Genomic DNA, 20,879 nt, shown 5'->3' on the forward strand with positions numbered 1-20,879 from the left:
CACTCTCTATCGCGATTACAACATTCGTTTTGACGTTATTCAACCACTTTCTAATCGTTCTCAAAGTGTCTCTTCTTTACTATTTTTCCCTCCAATAACCTTTCAAGAATAACCGTAAGTATTAGTAGATATATGTTTCTTGAGGGGAGAAGAAAATTAGTTTCATTGAATGTTAAGCCAAAGATCCTAAAGATGTGGGGGTTCAAAACAACCAAAAAAATGTGATGTTGCGAAAATACTGAAAAAAAAATAATCCTTTCTTAATTAAATTAATTTCTCTGTCAAAAGGCTAAATGTATCAGAAAAACATTTTTTTGGTGAATCTTTGAGCACGTAAAATTGAAGCCTCATTGATGATTTTTCGATCTGCTTCTTGAAAGTGTTCTTCAGGTGCCGTAAGAAAAGTGATAATAATGTACGTTGTCGACTTCAAGCGAGAATGAAGTTTGTAACCTTGGAGGGTGGAAGGTTCGTCCTCGTACACGTAGAGGTTGGGGTCTTTGCTCGAATTGCGTAATCGACATATTGTTTAGCTCCATGACGAGTGTGTTGCTTTGTCAAAGAAAAAAAACATATTTTTGTCCACTGCCAAAAATGTTAGACGGACGCATGCCATTTACGATGAACAGCTCATAGAAGTCGTTTGTACTTGTGTGTAGAGGAAAGCGGAGCTATATGGGACGGGGGCTCCATGGGCTACCCCGTTTCTATAGTTAGGAAACGTTGATTTAAAGTTATAATATAACTAATGTTTCCTGTTTCTCTAGGGGTAGACGGGTCGGAAATTCAATGCAAGGGTAACACTGTATTTTTCGTGTTTTATCAAAATTTTATTGAATTATAAAAAAGCAAAACCTAATACCACTTATATATGTAATATAAACGTCGTTACATCGTTGCATCACATGATTACTATGGAAGCTACTATATGGAGTACTATAGTTTCGAGCCTGTAAAACAATATCGTCGAAGTAATTGATATTGCTTCTAAGCACAACTTACCGTAGTAGTCATATATATATATATATATATATATATATATATATATATATTTGAGAATTTTTCTTGCTAAACAAATGTATCGTATGCCACGTTTCTAAAATTGTTTTTGAAAGAACCTCTGACATCAAGATATTCTGATAGAACACCGTCGAAGAGGAACGTTATTGTTGATAAGACTTAACACCTCTTATCCTATGGGATCAAGTTCTGAACGTGGCATCAGTTCAAGTTTCTATAGACATGTTTATTACTCGGAGTTCACAGGTTCATTTAGTAACACTGCGGCATGCACAACTGTATTTTCGTCGACAGCTATTCCAAGCTTCAGAACGTCACTCATGTTTAAATTCTGCCATGTTCCGTGATGACTTGAACGCTGTTGACCAGCGCTAGATTCTGTGCATCGAAGAACCATTCGAAACGTTGCCACTTCGCTACCACCTATCGCCGTGGCTCGGGCAGGAGCAATCGTTTCATAAGAGGATGCTCTAGAGGTTAGCTGCTGGATCACTGAAAATCTTAGAACGGCTCGTACATATAGAACAGTGACAGATGGGTACAGGGTTTAAGCCGACGCTGGCAACAAACAGCTGCGACCATTGCGGATAGACACCATTCCGTTAGGTCAGCTACTCGTGAATTAAGAATGAGTGAAAGCATATTGCAATGACAGCTCAAGGCCATGTAAGAAGCTGCAGTTACTGGTACTTCAAACGACTTCGCTTCAACATACGCACATTCGCATCGTGTGCCTAATACACGGTGTCGAAACGCTGTACTAGCAACATACTACGGATGATGACTAGGTCGAAGCCGAGCTAAGCATCGCGGATTGAATGATGGCTTATTTAGCATCTAGCTTTGTTAGATAACGGTGAAACTCGGAACGATGTCGTTCGAGCACACAGTGAGCTTTAATAGGGAAGTGCCGAAAAGCCCTTCTCGAGACTCACAAAACTTTTGTAAAGTCATATAGTTTTACTCCCTGAAATGTGTTCAGTGTAGATGATGTCTTTTCTTACCGTAATGTACCTTTCAAGAGCGATTACGTTTAAGAGAGCGAAACCAATTCCTTAGATGACATCAAAAGGACGCAGAACCCTTGTCACAGTGCTCGCCTTCGTGTCCGCGTAGACGTACAGTTCCGTCGTGTTCGGCTTTTCAGAGACGCATTTCGAAGAACATATGCTAATAGGTGCAATCGCTGGAACGCTTTGCAAACCTGTTTGGACGGGTCACATGGGAAGGGATCGTATCCCCAATTTTCGCTTTTCCGCCTAGAAACCATACTGACTAGCAAAGGCAGCCACGAGACTATGTAAGGCGGCGAAGAGGGATCAAGTTGGCTTTGACGGATAGTGTCGACATTATAACACTTTTTCTGTTCACCCTGCGCGATTAAGGTTCAACTTCTAGGTGCAACAAGCAATGTTTAGGCCAGTTCAACAGAACTTCGCTATAGTAATAATAGGTATCCTGACCATTTCGAAGCCAATGAATAATGTTAATACTGATAACTAACTTATATATATGTATATATTGTCGAGAATATGTTTACCGTCACACGTATTTATCTCTCTCATGTTCTCATAAGTTTTTGGCTTTTATTCATGTGCCGCCTTGAAGTCCAGTCATGATGATTATTCCCACCTATTTTTTTCAAATATACCTGCTATTTTTCGTCGTTCAAGTAGCACTTAAAGCACAATTAGAAACTGTGTATGTCTGTACTTTCTATTGACGTATGTTAGCTTTTCAATGTAAATTGTGTTAGTTTTTATTTGAGCATCTTCGTGATTCATTGTGAAGGAGGCTATAACAGTCGCTGCCGGAAAAGATGTACCGAGAGGCGATGTATGTACTTGTACTTATTTTTCTGGGGTGACTTTACAGCACCTCGCTTAAATTTTCAGCATATTATATCATTTATGTACTCGAATAAGTCCGAGCTACGGCGATCAATGTCATAGCGATATCATGTTTTTTGTTAATGATATGTTATGGACATTGGTATATCATGTATTCTTGCAAGGACCGAACAGCTATTCAAGCTAATATTTTATGCGACGATTACTTCTTATCTAAAACATGGAGGTTTCACTTACTGGGTCTCTAGCCCACAGAACCTATCTTCCCTAGATATAGCCCATTTATGAGGTAGTGGAGTTGAACATACATGGATATTGATCAGGTTTTTGGCTTCGTCGACACGCTTATCTTCGTTTCGTCTGTAGTCGACTGCCTAAGTGAAGAGTTTTTCTTTTTATATTCTAGGAATTTACTTTCATGTGGACTCATTTATTTTTTTAATACTTTAGTCTAATCATAATTTTCTACGGTGCGGGCTGGGGTAAATTGGGACAAACGGGAATGCCCTCATACGTTATTCTTTGTGTGAGAAAGCAGACTAAACAATCAGCTCGTCAGGGTAAAAAGTCGCTGCTGTATAAGATGCCATTATTGGATCAGACTACGCACTAAACGAACCCCCAATAAAATGAAAAAAGGGTTTGTTTTTTGTGCCTAGTCGACGATTTACCTACTGCTACAGTTTTTATGCGGATTCTCGAAAATCAGTTTAAAAAAATTTTAATGAGGCAAAACGAAAAGTCTTCAATAGATATTTTCATTCAAAGAGCTTGGAAATGAATCAAGTTTGCCTAAGCTGTTCGTAGTACACTTGGCTGTTTGATACAGAAATTAAGAGCGGTTTTAAAAAGGAAATCATAGATCGCCAATCGAGTCGTTTATACAAGCCTTTTTGCGCCTCTTGGACTTTTTGGCCACTTTGAGCCTGTGTACTTTTGGGCCTACTATCAACCCAACATTTAAGTTCGCTTGAATGTTTTATGTATAGCGTGTTGAAGCGATAGTGTAGCAAGTTTATACTCACCGATATCGCTTGGTGTAACGCTGGTATTAAAAAAAAAGCTATTTCCGGATTAAAGGCGAAATATTTCTGAAACGACTCTTAGGTAGGTTAGGTTACAGGTAGAAGCTTTAATTGCCGTGAATAGTGGTTACGCTGAACAAATATGACCATCAGGAATAACAGCTTTAGCACATGCAGGACGTTCCGTTGAAACGTCCGACCTTATTTAGGTACGGTCTCAAAAATAAGGTGCAAGAGAAAATCCGAACTCAGACACCGTATTTTACGAACATTAGAGCTATAAGCAATTAGTCTCTAAGCGGAACATTTAACGCATATATTATTGAATCGTTATTAGTAAGACAGTCAATTACCAGTAGTGTGCTCCGCAGACGGAAGAGAGGCATTTTTATGAGGTTCAGAAGAAAAGTTGGCTTCTATAAGGCTGATTGAGACAAATTCAGAATTAGCATTTTAATGCACACTTTCGAAAATAGGTTGCCCTATTTGGGATGCAGTGAGTCGGAAACAAGTAAAATAGAAGTAGATTGTCTTGCTCTAAATTCCTAATGAAGCGTGCAACGCAGTACCCTATGAGAGGTAATCTCCCGTTTAGGGACCTGGCCTATATGCATTACTTGTGCCATATACCCACGCACTTATCACCACGGGGTCCCTTGAGAGAAGACTTGAATGGAATCCGCCTCGCGGCTCGATCTGATGTGTAATTTTCAGTGAACTGCATCTATGGAAGGAGTTATGCTAGCTGAAACTTCCAAAATCGTATAGGTTCGTGATAGACCTGCAAGGAAGAGAGCCTAGCAGAAATATATGATTTGGGTATATGGATCTTAAGGTTCATGAATTTCACATTGTAGGTGTACTGTGAACCATTTTTTGCCGCAGATGGCCTACGTCAACAAGAAACGTCGTAGAGCATGTTTGTAGTCCATGGGAATCCTCAGCAGTTCGAATGGCCATTGGATAGGCGTACTCGATTAACACGGATTAGTCATGAATGTGTGACGGCTTGTAATATGTGTATGGGTGGGGTATGTACATAAAGGCGGATTGTAACTTGGCAAATCGTTACTACATCATTTCTTAGCAAGAGATGGGGTTCTCGTACATTGCTTACAGTTGTGTATAATGCGGTAGCGCTGGTCCTGGCATCGTTGGTTTCTCAGTCGGTCTGTGATTTCGGTTCTAGCTGAGACTATTCGAGCTTCTCGAGGGGACTCCTGCCCCTTATTGAATGTGCCGGCATTTATATAGCCCCACTTATTCCGATCAGCACTCAAGCGATGCTGTGATGCCACTTTTATATCACGCCATTGTACCAATCGCGCTTGAATACTTCAACACATGTAAATAGATACCGCCCGACTGAACGATGCAGATGGAATATATCAAGATTGTAATAAACGCCTATCATGCTACTTCGTAATGAGGAGGTTTGCTCTTTTTATAACATTCTTGTCCTCTTTACTGCGTTGTATGCGGACACGTTCGCTAGCACAAATGTACGGGCCAATTCACAGGTATTCAGGTTGGAATACTGATATATCTCCATCGCGTGATATCTCAATTGCTTGCCCTTTTCGCTTGACTAACGAAGTCTACTAGTTGCTCTAGAGTTATCGTTAAGGCAAATGAGATGGAAAACAGTAAATGATCTCCATACCTATCACGCTGTCGCCTCAAGCTTCACAGCATAGAAAATACAAAATGAAGTGTTTAGCTGAATCCGGAACCTGCTTTCGAAGACTTTCTAGTTCGCAGCAATGTTAGCGTTTTTTTTTTTTTTTTTCTTTTTTTTTTCAAATGTCTCTCTATTTCTTTCTCTCTTGCTGTTTATTTGCTTTTATCATATGTACCATTCGCAAGTGTTTATCTCTCTTTTGTAAAAAAGAAATAGATGGTTGTTGGGTGTTGAGTGGGAAAGGACGTTTCGCTTCGAGTTGAAGCCGCAAAAGCTAGATGGTAGAAAGAGTAGATAACTCATGCCTACTTTATTTCGCCTTCCTGTCTCATTACAACAACTTGTTAAATGGCCGAGAACATGAGCCATGAACAGCCATTATAAATCGAGGGCTTGTTATCACTTATTTGAAGCGTGAGCACTCTGTGTGTACACTGCACGAAGCGCTATGACAGCTTGTTACACAAAATTGTTAATGGTGCGTTCGTAAAGCAGCGTGTCTGTACTTCGATACAGAAAAAGGAGTATGCAGTTTCGGAAGATATCTAGTTTTCTATTCGAAAAAAAAAAAAAACATAATTCGCGTTAGATAAAATCAGAATACACTGGGAAATTTTTAAGAAAAATAAGATGGCCGACTAAGTAAACGAGCTTGTCCAATGGAACAACACCCAATGGCGCAAGGGGAAATTTTCTTTTTACACAACAATGCCAGATCACACGAAGTAAAAGGCATTAAAGCTGTCTTACAAGAGCTTGAATGGGAAATGCTTTTGTATCTATTGTTTGGACCCCTCGCTGATGGATTACTAACTTTCTTCATTACTTATGAATGATATTCGTAATACGTTTGATAATGAAGAGGGTCTTAGAAACTAGCTAGACAAGTTCTTCGACATCAGACCCAAATATGCCATTGTCACTCACATCTTTGTCTGATTCACATACATATATATGTGTGAGTCTATACCTATAAGTTGAATAAATAACAACCTTATAAACATAACATTCTAAACATAAAAGTTACGCAATTTAGGTCAGCACACGACAACAATACATGTTCATGCAAATGATGCAATTTTATTGCAGCCGAAATAACCCACTATAGAACAAATCTGAAATTTCAGCAAAACAAACTATAATAGAGAGGAAAGCTTAGGGATCGGACGGGGTTACAGAGGATGATGGTAAATATATAGATTGACTAATAATTTATTGAATAAAACTTTCTCACTTCTGGTTAGGTGAACATGACTTTCAGATCAGTTCTATTGATAAGGTCCCTGAGACTACAGGCATTTTTGATTTTCGCAAAGAACGCGAATAGGACTCTTGATGAGATGGTGTTTTTGTCGGCGATAACTTTGAAGGTGTTTTGGTCTGCCCATTTGTTAGATTATATAGGTTATTTTGTTGGAATGTTGGAATCTTCTACAGTTATTACGCATGTCGCATACAATAGGTTTGAATTGTAGCAACCAAAACTAAGCATACGGTTATGTTGTGTTTTGTTGTATTGAAACGGCTGTTCCTCCTCGGACAAGATTACTACAGAGGATTCTAAAGTAAGGTAAAGGCAAGTGGGTAGAGGCCTGCAATAAGAATCACTTGTTGCTTGCTATGCACCCTCCTTAAGATTAGTATCGTCCTTCAGGTGGGGTCCGTTTGGTATTGTCTGCCCGTTTTTTGAATGAATGCGGCCATCGAGCCTAGTGAGGAATCTCAATTTATTGACATGGAAATGGACCTGAAGTTGTGAGGAATATTTTAATTGCGTGTCAACTTACGCACTTCCACCTAATCTCTGCTCAAGTAAAAAAATACTAATTAATTAAAAAAACCTGTGTCAATTGTTGCTGTTTCTAAATGTAGGCCACTAATAACTACTAAAGATACAACATGTGTTTATGCTACAAGATACAATAGAATATGGTTGTGAGTATAGATGATTTTAAAATCACGTTCATCTACCGCGTTTATTGAGCATAATAACACCTGCACCACCTGTTGGACCGGATTTGTATTTTGATTAACCTAAACCTATCATCATCCTACCGCTCTCTGCTTCATTTGAGGGGTTCGATTTTGCAACCCGGCATCTAACAGACCACCCGCTCGCCTTTTTCCTTTGCTTGGACTACTCCCTTATCCTTACCTTCTTGCTATAGCCTACAAGCTCATCTAAAGCCAGCTTTATTTGATAGAGCTGCTTCACTGCAACCGTCGATCCCTAAGAGAACTCTACATCGAACTTGTGAGTTAGCTTACGTATTTCGGGACAGACATTATGCCCAGATATTAATAATTCAATTGCAGAAATATATGCGGCGTATAACCCACTTCACCGACAGACTTGAAGCCTCATAGCTTGACTCTACAAAACAACCACTAGCCAATTTGTGCTGCTTCGAGACCTTACCTAGTAGATATATAGCGGCGAGCTTACACTGCGTATATTCTTTGCATTCATGTGTAATATGGCATATATTGTGGATAACCTATCCTTAACGCATTGTATAACTCTTGGCCCACTTGAGTCCCTTCATCAGACCGCTCCTGAATTGAGTCATCTCTACATGATGCTTCCGTTTACCTGCTTACCCTAGACACATACACATCCAGATGCCCCTTTCGACACACTCGGAAACTTTCTGTACCTTACTCCTCCGAAACTCTGCCTCTACTCCTCTACATGTCTACTAAGCGGCAGCTAAGAAGGAGCCTAATGCCCATGGTCGTGACTATGATAATGATTGCGATGCTCAACACAGCATTGTCCTCTTTCGGGCTGCTGTGGTCGACCCGGTTTTGGTCTTCTGAATGTCCTGCCACTTGCTAAATATTTATAACCTTTTAGCCCCACAAGCTTTTCTTCCATGCAAGAGAATGGGAACAAGAGGTAGAGAATAAAAAGCCAGGAACCACCAAAATTCAGCTGCCAGCTAAAGTCGTTCGTATACTCAAAGCCTTTTTTACAGGGCAAATCTGGCGGATGAATCTTTTTGGCTTACAAGTTAATTCCATGTGGATTATTGCCTCTGGCGATAAGCACATGAACGCAAACGCACATGTTGTCTGTAAACCTCGACTGTTCATCCATTGTAAACTGTGTGCGTGTCGAAGATTGCGACGGTGTTAACACGTTAGTACAACAGGTAAAGGTGTTCCAAGGGGAATGAGTCTCCTTACAAATGAATTGATCGAACTTCAAATTCGCCGAAACGGGCGCCTTCATCATTACAGGAGTTTTTTTGTAAAATCTAAAAAAAAATAGATGATTTAGATCGGGCTCTAAACACCGAAAAATAAAAATGTAAGAGAGACCATTTGAAAGGACCTGAACTAATATCTTCCGTTTCATTCCTACAGCTAAACGTTTTATTTCCAAGGTACACAATGTGTTGCTAGAAGACGTTAAACTATTTGGGTAATTGTTTCAAAATAGAGAACTCTCGGACATTCTAATATATCCGAATAGATCTGACAACGGTGGAGGTGGCAATTAGTCATCCATTGAATCACTTTCTACTGTATTCTTGTTTCTCTGCATTGGGCTGAACGTTCTTAATAGGTTAATATGGAAATCCCGTTAACTGACACGGGACGTCCTACTTGGATATTTGTCCTAGTCGTATGGCGTTTTAACCAGCCTTTCTAACAGTCATATTTATTCAATTTTCATCATTCTCTGTCCCTAGGCTACATCGAAAAAATAAACATAAAAACATATAGAAATGAAAACAGCAACAACTTACAAGAAACAAGCAAAAAGATTCTGTTGCCACCATGACCTTAGCCACCTAAGCGATCGTGAAGTGGCGAACATTATCACTAAATATTCAATATATTGCGAAAAGGTATTGAAGATTGTAAAATTGCTAAAGGGATCTGCTTATTATTTGGAATGTTTTTGTTACGGATAGTGATATCTCAGTAGTATCAGGGTAACGTATCGTTGTATTGATGTTACAAACGCATACTTCTCGGAACACTAAGTTAAAGCCTTACTCAAAATACTACAATGTAAGTACATATGTAATAGCGGTTTTCACTGAACAAACAACGTAAAGCTTCACTCGAATTTTAATAGCGTATAAATTTATTATAAGTTCACTGTCACTCTATACGAAGTTCTTTCATTTCTCAAGTAAGTCATTATGTCTGGTCGGAAATCTTCAAATCTGTTGTTAAAGAGATTGTAATAACTCGGCGCAAGATCCAGAAAATATGGTACATCCGATAATAGGTGTGACTCAACCTTTGTAGAATGGCTTTCATTATTTTCGTCAGACGCGTTCGTACACTGTGGCGGAGAAGGACGACTTTATCCTGTTTATCGTGTCTTTGCTGTTATATAGCCTCACCCGTTCCTCACTAGGAATATCCATAGGGAAGCGTCTTTCCCTGTGCTGTTCGTTTATTCGTTTAAAGGGCACCCAGGCCCCTAGTTTTTTGAGCAAATCCCATGGATACAGCCTAACCTCAGTTCACCTTCTCAGCCAATTCATAGGTTGTTCAGTTTTGTCCAAAAGTGCCATTTTTGGTAGTCTTCATTAGTCTTGTATAACCGGCAGGATGACGTCCTCCTGTCTCGAAGCTTCATCACCGAATCGTTTAAACCAGCATCAGTCAGCTCCTTCGAATGGAGGCCACACCGTAGTGCGCCTGAATATCCGGGCCTGCTTCGGCAGTTTTTTTTTACTTCCGCGAAAGGCGGAACAGAGCAACATGCCGAAAATGCCCTTTTTTCCACCGGGAAATTTTTCCAATCTGAATTCGCGGTAAAATTTTGTTCACTATACAGCGAAATTACAATTGGCTTATGGACGAGCAAAAAGCGTTTTTGAGTGATATATAGGATTAAGCGAACAGTAAAGCGCTAACTAGAAAAGGGCATACCGGAAAAAAGATCGTCATATGTGTGTGTTAACCCAATAATTAAAATGGGTCTTATACGCGATTAAATACATTGCGAGACTGATTCAGCTGTTCTAAGACTATTAGTGCTATCAGAAACAAATCGACGCGCGCAAGAGAGAGAGGATACGCTTGAAAATTAGACAAGCAGGCACTTAAAAAGGAAAAAAAATTACTTTTTAGTTTCTCTGAGATTTTCTCGAATCCAGTATAAAAGGACGCAAGCGAAGTGAATATTGGCCTGTAATTTATAGATGCGAAGTTTTTATATTATATCATAAAGCAGCTAAGCATTGAAGCTAGTGACAGTCATTTTCATCAGTAGGAAACCTAAGGGATATACAATTAGTTAAAAAATTAACGGTGAGAAATCTATCAAACCGTAGAACTTTAAAAAACAAATGTTTGCCCGCTTGAAGCGCAATCTTGATTTATGTCGTAACTTTTTTCTCATATCTTAAATGGTTTGGTCGTCATATTTAACGACCTAATGCCCAAATTGACGTATTCTCAAGGCCGATATTTTTATATCTAAATATCATTTTGGGCTCATGGAAATACCAGAACGACAACGAACTTGTCACTGCACTGTGTAGTACTTGATTGATCAAATGTTTCAGCTCACTTTAACCTTTCGAAGAATCTGAATTTTTCGGATCTCAAGATATTTTTTGGCTTTTCATGATCTTTGACCACTGCGCAGTCGCCAGCCTGCTCTGCGACGAACTACAAGGGGAAACGATTGATTCTCCATTGTTGTCGTTGACAACAACAACACTACGCTAATTGAAGGCCTCTGTTGTTTTGTCGATATCGAGTTTGTCGCGACCATTGCTCTAACGTCCAGCATTACGGGACAAAAACAATTTTTGTACCAACGTAGACTCTCGTGCCAATTAACCTCAAAGCACAAAATTAGGCCATTTATACAATTTATATCCACAGTTCCTGTTCTTACTATCAGTTACAAATATCGTGGTAACACAAAATGCAAAAATTGAGCGACTTTGGCCGAAACCCATCGGAAGTTCTTCAACTTCCTAGAGCTGTTGCATATACACTATTCATACAATGTACAAAGAAAAGCAGCTAAATGAAGGGACGAGCACTTCCTGCACTCAACGGTGAATACCACCTTTCTGAACAAATTCCAAACACAAATATATATATAAATAAGCAAAATTTGCTGCTCCACTGAGTAATAGCGAAGGGCAACCAAATTGTCTAACACAGAGCAAGGATAAATGTTAAGCTCTTGAATTGTACTCAAACGTAACAAACGAATATTGTATTACGTAACAAACTGTGTATTACGAACCTGTGCTTGCTAACAGACTAAAAAGAGTAAAAAAGTCTTACTAACAGTGAAGATAAACAATATTCAGAATCATTAAAAGCGAAAATGGTTATACGAAATGTGCCAGGAACACATTAAAGTAGTATTCTAATTAGATAAAAGGCTCTTGAGCAATGAAAACCCAAGTGTTCATAGGCGACTGTTCTATGGAATTCTAATTATCGATCCGTACCTACATTTTGCGATAGTTCAAAGAAATTACATATATAAAATAAGATGTGAAATTTCAGTTTACCGAAGTCGGTAAAATGGTACCGGTACAAAACACGCACCAATCCGATATCATGTATACCATAAAAGCCCATAGACAGTCACGTCAAGGGGTAATATTTAAAACATCGATAGTGCATTTATGTTTTTTAATATGCTAGTGAAAAAAACGCATCCAGCTCACAGAAGCTGACAACAATGTCCTGCAGCATGTGAAGGTTAAGCGGTTGAAATCTTTCTTACAAGCGCGATAAGCCAGTTACGTTATGACCGTGTTTTTGGTCGGGTAGCAAAGTGATGTCAGCGTGCCCCGCGGCTGACAGCAGTGTGGACATTGTGGTAGCCAGGCAGCGCGAGATGCTTCGTTTGCTTGCATTTGATCAATTATTCGAAGGAAAGCTGAGATACCAGTCATTCTTTATCCCATCTCATTCGCGCAAAATAACACCTGGTATCACTCGAAGGACACCGTGAGGGACGAGCATTAAGGATAAACGTGCTGAAAATGTCCTTGTCAAAGGTTTATCGGACGTTTGCATCTCCTGTATGAAACGTTACTTGAATTGTCAAACGTAAGAAATGTATCAATTTAGATCGTAGCAGAAGCAGGACAAATAGACCATAAACAAAGTGGCCCATCTAAACTCGAACTTTTCTTTTTCTAAAACCGTAACCGAAGAAGAATAGATATTTCTACGAAACTTTCTGCTATTGCTAAGAGGATCATTCTTAGCAGTAACGCTTGCTCACTATAACCATCATGCACTGCCATTACGGCTCCTATTCAAAACCTAAACGATTTTCACAGGTTGGGGTAAGATGTTTCCTTCTGCGAATATCTTCGTAAAAGCACGAGTAGGAAAACTGGGACTATCATATCAAGACATCTTGGAGTTTAGCTTAATCACGCTCCATACGTAGTAATCCAACGGGCTCAAATCTGAGGTAGTTGGCGACCATATGTGCCTATTCTAGAATGTACTTATATATTCAAACAGTCAGTCCTTTATTAACCGACTGATGTCAGACGATACACCATCTTGTTGAAAGACAAAATGCTTTTCTTCAAACATTTGAACAAACAAATATTTTTAATAATACAATTCCTCAGAACGAGTATAGTATATATACACCGCATGGTGCATTACACCTCAAAATACTAACGTTAACCGGAAAATTATTTTTACCTGCAACGGGCACATTTTCTGGGTTGTGAACAAGTCAGTCATCGATCCTGTGCTTGATGCTTGTATGGAGGATAAATACTCTTCGTCAGGAAACAGTCTAAAATGATCTCCTTCTTTATTCTTGAGGAATAGACGTTGCAGATTGAATCTTTTGCCTTTATTGGCCTCAGAAAACATTTGACCTTTATCACATACTATGTGTACTTGAGGTCTTAGTGAATACTCTGCAATAGGGTAGTCCTATTCGCATTACATTGTTATTTCGTTAACGACCTTATCGAAACAGAACGATAGTCCGAAATGCACCTTGGAACGGTAAAGATTAACTCTTGTGTCGCGCTTTTTATCACGATTCTCCTCTCTACTGTGCTCAGCTTGCTTCGGCTTCTGGTGCAGTCATTTACGTATTTCCGATGTCGAACTCATGAACTATCGAATTGGGCTAATTTAAGGAGTTCATTGTCTAAGTGAGGCTTCATTCCACGCAGACAGACTCAATAATAGGTAATCTTTACCCAAACTGCGAAAACGCTCTACCATAATGAGTTAATTGTTCTCTACGAGAAAGAACTGTCTTTTGTCTCGAACGAGGAGTACTGCATAAGTGCATGCCCGCTAAAGTTTTTTCCAATTTGAACGTAGTGCTTATATATACGTAGAGAGCCTAAACAGCTGCCAGCCTAATAGAGAAACGAGTTCTCTTTTACCTAATTTTACTCTGCTTCTCGGTATAGTCTCCTTGCAAGGCCATAAATGGCTGTTAGCTTCCATTGCTTTACAAGCAGTCGTTGGTACATTGTACTTCATACTCATTTACGAATGTAACGACCTTTACATTGAATCAAAATCTTTGTCCTTCGATATGAATAGGGTGCCGGTCAATCGACAAGAAGCTCCCGCTTAAGTTTTTATTGTCTGAAGTGTTAGACGATGCGTTGTCCTAGTAAGGAAAAGCTTTACTTCTCAATACTAACACCATTTGCTATAAATACTTGTTAAATAACAGCTAAGCGTCTAACGTCGTACATAAACGTACAATAAACGTTTTTCTGAGAATGACGAATTCGCCCCTTTGAATGAGTCTCTGCGTGGCTTCACAATCGCCTCCAAACGAACAGGTCAATGCGTGATATGATGGCTGTCTTTATAGCGAGTGAGCGTACTACTGTAATCTAAATATTGATGATTATATTGTGCCTTGTTTGCATATATCGCGTCCTTTTTCAGATTTCCACAGTCGCGTTAATTAGTATAGCCGACTAGTTAATCAACGCAAAAACAAGTGAAAACTTTTATATATTCAAAGTATGCCCAATGGGTTGTAGATTCCTACTTTCCATCGAATTTCCAAAAGCAAAGGCTTCCTTGATTTTACCAGTCAGGCTTATTGTATCTGAAATAGGTCCAATCGTTGTATTTGAATCACCGCGGAACTTTCATGCGATGTGGTAGTTAGTGAAAATGATTAGAGTTGTCCTACAATACACAATTTTTTTTATCTCAGGCCATGCTGGCGTCTTTCTTGTTCAGTATAGTTTTTCAAGGTAACACAAGCAGATTCAGATGTACCGCCATGAATATATGTTAAAAACGGGACCAGGAATTTCATTTTACCTGATGATACGTCGTGAGTATTGGAAAAAAACACCGATGGAGCACCAACTAACTAAAACCAAAACAATACTTTTAAAGTTCTAATTTACTATGGCATAGTAATAACTATAGATACTAACTACAAAGCGTACGTGTCGGTGACGCGATGCGTCATTAGGTTCGCGCCGTGGAATGCTGACGCTCGTGTGAACTTACGATGGACGAGGACGAAATAAGTGGACGAAACAGCATTATCTGTCTAAAATAACCTTTTCCCGGAAACGAGCAAATGATCTAGATCCCTAAAGGATATTTCAATGTATTGAATTACCTGATTTTTTTTGCATGAACGGTGGCATTACACGTGAAATAGGCCCGCATCTTGCCTTATTTATAAAATCCCATATGTGATAGTTCAAGGATAGTAAGACGAAGACCTATAAGTAAACCTAGATAGTTCTTCAACGTGGATATATTAATCTGATCATGGATCTGAACAAACTACCAAGAAAATCGAGGTAAACAAAATGTATGTACAGTGTGATAAACGAGCAACTTTATATGTAATATAACGATAGGATCTTTCTCTCGTTCTGTGAATTTTACATAGCAATAAACAGAAATAAAAGCTAACACGAGCAATGAATAGCATTGACATAACCACTATGTTAGCTATACCTGTTATATAAAGCACTACGTTGCTGTCTGATTTCCAGCTTTTCCTTGGGTCTGCCCGTTACCCTATTCGGTAGTCATTGGCCTACACAATGTGGTCAAACCAGGCGGAAACCAAAAAGCTGGCCGTTCAAGCAAAGACACAGAGGCAACTCAACATATTCTATCGACCGGTCCCGCAAAGACAAATAAACATGAAACCGATATCAATTTGCCCCTGTTGGATGGCAAATTGGACAGACATGGTTACCGAAAAAAAAAAACAATAGTACTGAAGCAAAAAGGGTTGTACACTGCAGTGTAAAGACGTCCGAATCTGCTGCGTGCGCGGGTGTTTTTGCATCGTCTTGCAGAGGTTGAACAACTGACTCGAATTATGCCGACTGTGTTACTAGCGTCGTTTCCCTCTATTACAAAATAGAGACTAATATCAACAGTGAGATTCCGAGGGGTTCCAGACGACCCCCGGGGGCTTTCGGTGTTTTATTCAAAAATGTTATCCAACAATTGGCTCCCTGCTACCGTCGTGGCTATGGTGGTATTGATGCATTTATTCGTACCTGCCCAATTCATAATATTTGACAATGCGACACATTTCGAGTCCATTGGTTTTCAGAACCAGCATGGATATCAAACCGTGGTCTTTCCGAATGGGTTAATAGCAGATTTATTTACTTGTAAAGATTCCTTTTTTATTTATGCCTATGTAGAAAAGACAATTTCGTATAATTTAGGAATAACGTTGCGTTGCAATAGCAGAGTAGTCCCTGCCTGTTTACCACCAACAGGATATTTTCATTAAGAAGAAAAGCAAGCTGTACGTTTCATCGAGCTGATGGTTGCTCTTCATAAGGTTCGGTGCACTGATAAAACGCCTCTCTTTCTTCATAGTTCCTCTAAATGAAGAGAAGTGCATTGAAGTATTCGAAATTCACTGCGTTCTGTACGCCAAATTCTCACCTCTATTTTGTCACGATACTCGTTTTCCTGATTTATTCAATTTAAACGCTCGAAATGTTAACACCGATTCTCGCGACTCGGAGGGGAGTACCAAAACCTGTTCTCTTAGTTGAATTTTCATCCTTAAAACGATATCCAGACAGCACCCCTTCTAAGTACTCTTTTTTCAGTTCAGCCTGAGCCCATATCTTGTTTGGACTTAGGCTTCATTGTGTAAGCCGATTTCAATTGGACTGGATAAACGCATTGGGTCACGGATCAAATGTTCACCACAAGACCAGGCGCTTCGTGAAGCTCAATGAAGAACTCAGGTTCACCGGAAAGTGTCGGTTGAAGCTTCATAGGGATCACCGTTGGTTTATTGCTTTTTATATTTAAAAAAAAAAAAAAACGCATTATCACTGGGGGTAACAACAAAATGTTATACGAATCCTGTCATACTATACAGAGCTGGGAAAAGAAGTTGTTATAGGCAGAATTCCTATGTGTGGTAACGTAGACCTTCGTACAGGGTTTGAAAGCGACGCGATCTTACGTATGATGTATTGCGGCTCATGCACCCATCCACAAATTATATGAGTCCTCCGACATGAGCTCCGACAGCAATGATACTAATTTCTTTACCATTCAAACAAACAAATTTCACCGCATCACACTATGTTGCTCATATGGAGCGATAAAGAGCATGGGTTACGGACGCGTTCCACCATTTCTGATAGTTTACGAGGCTCATATACGACAAGGATTTTGTCTTGAATAATCATATAGCTTTGTTGTGATATTGGATCTTGTCGTTCGAGTTACAAACAATGTTGGCAATGGTTTAAATATTGTTATTTATAATTTATATTTGAATACATTTTTAACGATCCTTGAATTGCTACACAAAGGTGCGTCTGAGTTGAATTAAATTACCTTCCCTAAGTTTCACACAGACTCAAATTTATAGGCTCTCCACTGCTTACTCAACGACTCACTAAAGCGCCTCAATCGCATCTCATACGTGAAGCTACTTTCGCCGTGAACTTCCCTCCTAGTAGTCAATGCAATGTAACAAAACATTATCATACCCAACGCTTTAATATCTTGTCTAAGGCACTGTTTCTGCAGTTCCTGAAATATTATTATTGATCTATATTGCTGTCTTTACGGCCTGTGAACTGCCAAAATGAGAGATGCTTGAAGATAGTTAATAGAAAGAGAGGACCAGCTCTCGACTCGTTTGGGTCTGCACAGGCCAGACTAATGAGCGGCACGAAAAGGGAGGCAACGGCCAACTATTTCTAAGGTGAGCCGAAACCTCGTTACATGAACTGCTCAGCAGTCGCATCAGCACTGACACATTTCAGTTACGTGCCAGCTGAACGTCTCTGACCTTACACAGCTCACGGTATGCCCCTAGCGAGAATATCTACGCAAATTTAAAATATTTTGAAACGACTAGTACAAATAAGAAACAACAGAGAAATACTATGTCTGTACATATGTGTCCTTGGGAGTGGGAAGACTTGCTAGTGTGCTAGATGCGCGAAAACTGTTCCGTTGATGACGAAGATGACTCTAGAAACGCCTTTTTCTTTTGGTAAACTGGGCTCCTTTTTCGGAGAAAAAGTGACGCATTCAGACGCACACAGGGTATAACAGACATTGTCGCCTCCCTACCCCATTGCAAGTGGGGCTGGCCAGATGTTTCGCTTCTTGTCTTCTGCCACCTTCACTCCGTCGGCAGCAGCCCCCTGCCGACTGTCGACATACATACGCTCCCGCACCAATTTCAGCGAGGTGATTTCTCTGCTTTTCCGTCTTCTAGGAATTGCGCCAAGGGACGTAAGGAGGAAGGGAGCGTCAGGAAGGTATTCTACCAAGGTAGGTTCAAGCAAGGGGTCCGGCAAGTACATACGCGATCAGAAAGAAAAAAGTTCATTAGAAAGCGTGAAGCAAACGTTCATTAAATGCACGAAACGAAGATTCAATTTGGAATATTCGCGGCGATGACCAGCGCCACAGACTGACGTTCGGCGCTGCTGCTTCGAAGAAACAGAGCGATAAAAAAAAGTTGGAAGCATTCCAACTGGCGGAAGCAATGGCAATTGTCTTCGACGAAGACAGCGACGTCGTTTTCAGTTAAGCTTCCTTTTTTATAATTATTTTTTTGTTGTTCGTGTAGCCTAGTTCCATTTTCACCTCCATTCTAATAGGCTGAATAGTTGAGGAGTTAAAAGCAATGGACATACTTCATTAAGTAAATAGGCATACTGTGTATTCTTTCGACGCACTCATAATGAAAGTCACGCATGCGGGCAACGCAACCGATTTAAAACGATCTTCCTTTTTAAGCTATAACAGTTGTATGAAATTGTAGTCAATTTCAGAATATCATAGGGTTGTATTGCTAAAGTCACATGATTCCAATATACGGATACTCGTTCGTCTAATCGTTGGTTGAGAAAGTGTACGATTAAAACGAGTGCTCATCTTAGCAAACCGCAGTGGATATCGAGGTTTTATTTTATGGTGCAGAAGTTTTCAAGGTGGATACAGCTGAGATCCATTGATAAACTTTCCCGCTTTCCCTGCTTGAAAGCACAATTGCTTAGTCAGTAACTGACGACTTGGTAGGACACTGCATTTATTGCGCAAGGAAACAAAGAACGACCTTTACCCTGAATTGCCCCGCAGAAATTTGACGATACACCAGCATTAGTCCCCGTAACCTCATCACTACCTGGAAGTCGGATAGTTGCCAATTGCAGGCAGGATCATTAGTTTAATAGACGCTTTCCGCGCACAGAGCTACTACTCGTGCACAATAGCGGATATCGTAGCGGCCCAATTCGATTGCAGAATCATTTGAGGTGGTAGGTTTACAATTTAGCTATCATCGAAAATGGCACAGCTTCAGCAAAGCGATCTTCGCTTTCTGGCGTTTACGCTCAATCAGGCTGCCTGAAGAAAAGCTCGCGCTCACTACTCTTCATGATACGCCGTGTGTAATTTTCGACTCATTTCAAAGGTGGAGTTTACAAGAAAACACACCATCTTCGTCACGGATTACATCACGTCATGAAAGACGAATTACGGAAAGGACCTGCTAACCCTCTAGTCCAAGTTAAATGAAGGCTTCCATGATAAGTAGCCATAAGGCATTCCATAAGGCAGAGTTAGGCGGGCGTCTTTTTCTGCACATGTATAGGGCAGCACGCTTGATGATTTGGATAGCTTCTAATACTCTACGAAATCTTCATACTGGCTTCCGAAAAAGGTGGTGGTAATATGATTAAGGTTCGTGATGTTCAGCATGTCGACGTGCTAGCCCGTCCCAAAGAGGAAAACTTCCTTTCAATGAGGCTTACGCTTAGTCTTTGAGGCTGTTCCAAACAAATTGATTAAGCTCAGCAAAGCTAAGTTGCGTATCCTCGCTCTTATCCGGAGGCTTCCTACGCTGAATAAATAGTGACGCGATACTAAATAAATGAGACTTAATTTTTTCATTAAAATGCGCGTTTAGCGAACAAACGTGTGTTTGTAATAGCCCGCCTATAAGAGACGTGGACAAGTCGTTTAACAATACTTTCCCTAATATCTACTTATTGCTGGCGTTCTCAATATCTGTTTAATGTTAGAGCTAACAAATAGTCAGAGAAGAGAAAACATAGACAGGGCTGAGTTGTGCCTTTATGATCTTCTACAGCACGACATTGACAAAGCCGGTACCTTACATTAACAGCTGGTTTGCTCTTTCTGAGATAGAAAAACAGACAGAAAAATTACAGTTACTTTACTGCATAGGTGACTAGTGGAAACATTGCAAAAACGCTTGAATACCAATTCACGTTCGCTGTTAATGTTGCGAATTTTAGAAATTACGGAAAACAGGCCTGGGTGTGGAACGAGAGTCCCTCCGTTCCCTTTCTTTCTTCCTAAGCGTCCTTGACTCAAGGTCGATCTTAGAGATATGGGCCGAGTGCTGGTCCTACATTTGCTACCCCTGCCGATTTTTCGTTTCTATTGTTATTTTGTTTAGACTGTACCTCAGTGAAGCTAGGCGAAGTAGCCCAAGGAAAGAAAAGCCCCCTTGCGACTGCTTCATCCAAGTATTGTTGAAATATTTCACATTTTTCGTTAGCCGAATCCGTGGCCCTATCAAGTGATGTGTGCTTTTAACTTTGTAAATACCTTTCACAATAACAACTATTACAACAAGTTAAATCGAGGTAGAATATTGATATAGCCTGTATAAATTTTTTCTAACGCTATTGTCGTACACGTTACTATGCGATTTGTGAAGAGAATGATTTCAGCTCACTAATACCTAGCTCCCTAATTGATCTGGATTTTAGACAGACTATTCAAAACAATAGATTTGCCATTTTTTGCACGAACACGTCCATTGCTTACACTGCT

At 39.9% G+C, this 20,879-nt stretch overlaps 1 long non-coding RNA gene across 1 annotated transcript in view; it reads left to right on the forward strand.

Moving 5' to 3' along the window:
* The window catches only part of LOC111265171 (uncharacterized), a 36,786-nt gene extending 21,395 nt beyond the window's left edge, over positions 1-15,391 (forward strand). Inside the window, exon 4 of the long non-coding RNA XR_002683318.2 lies at positions 15,019-15,391. This is a non-coding gene — a long non-coding RNA (uncharacterized LOC111265171). The remainder of the gene's footprint in view (positions 1-15,018) is intronic.
* The last annotated feature ends 5,488 nt before the right edge of the window (positions 15,392-20,879 follow it).

The sequence above is a fragment of the Varroa jacobsoni genome, unplaced genomic scaffold (genome assembly GCF_002532875.2).
Source record: "Varroa jacobsoni isolate VJ856 unplaced genomic scaffold, vjacob_1.0 scaffold_939, whole genome shotgun sequence".
NCBI lineage: Eukaryota > Metazoa > Arthropoda > Arachnida > Mesostigmata > Varroidae > Varroa > Varroa jacobsoni.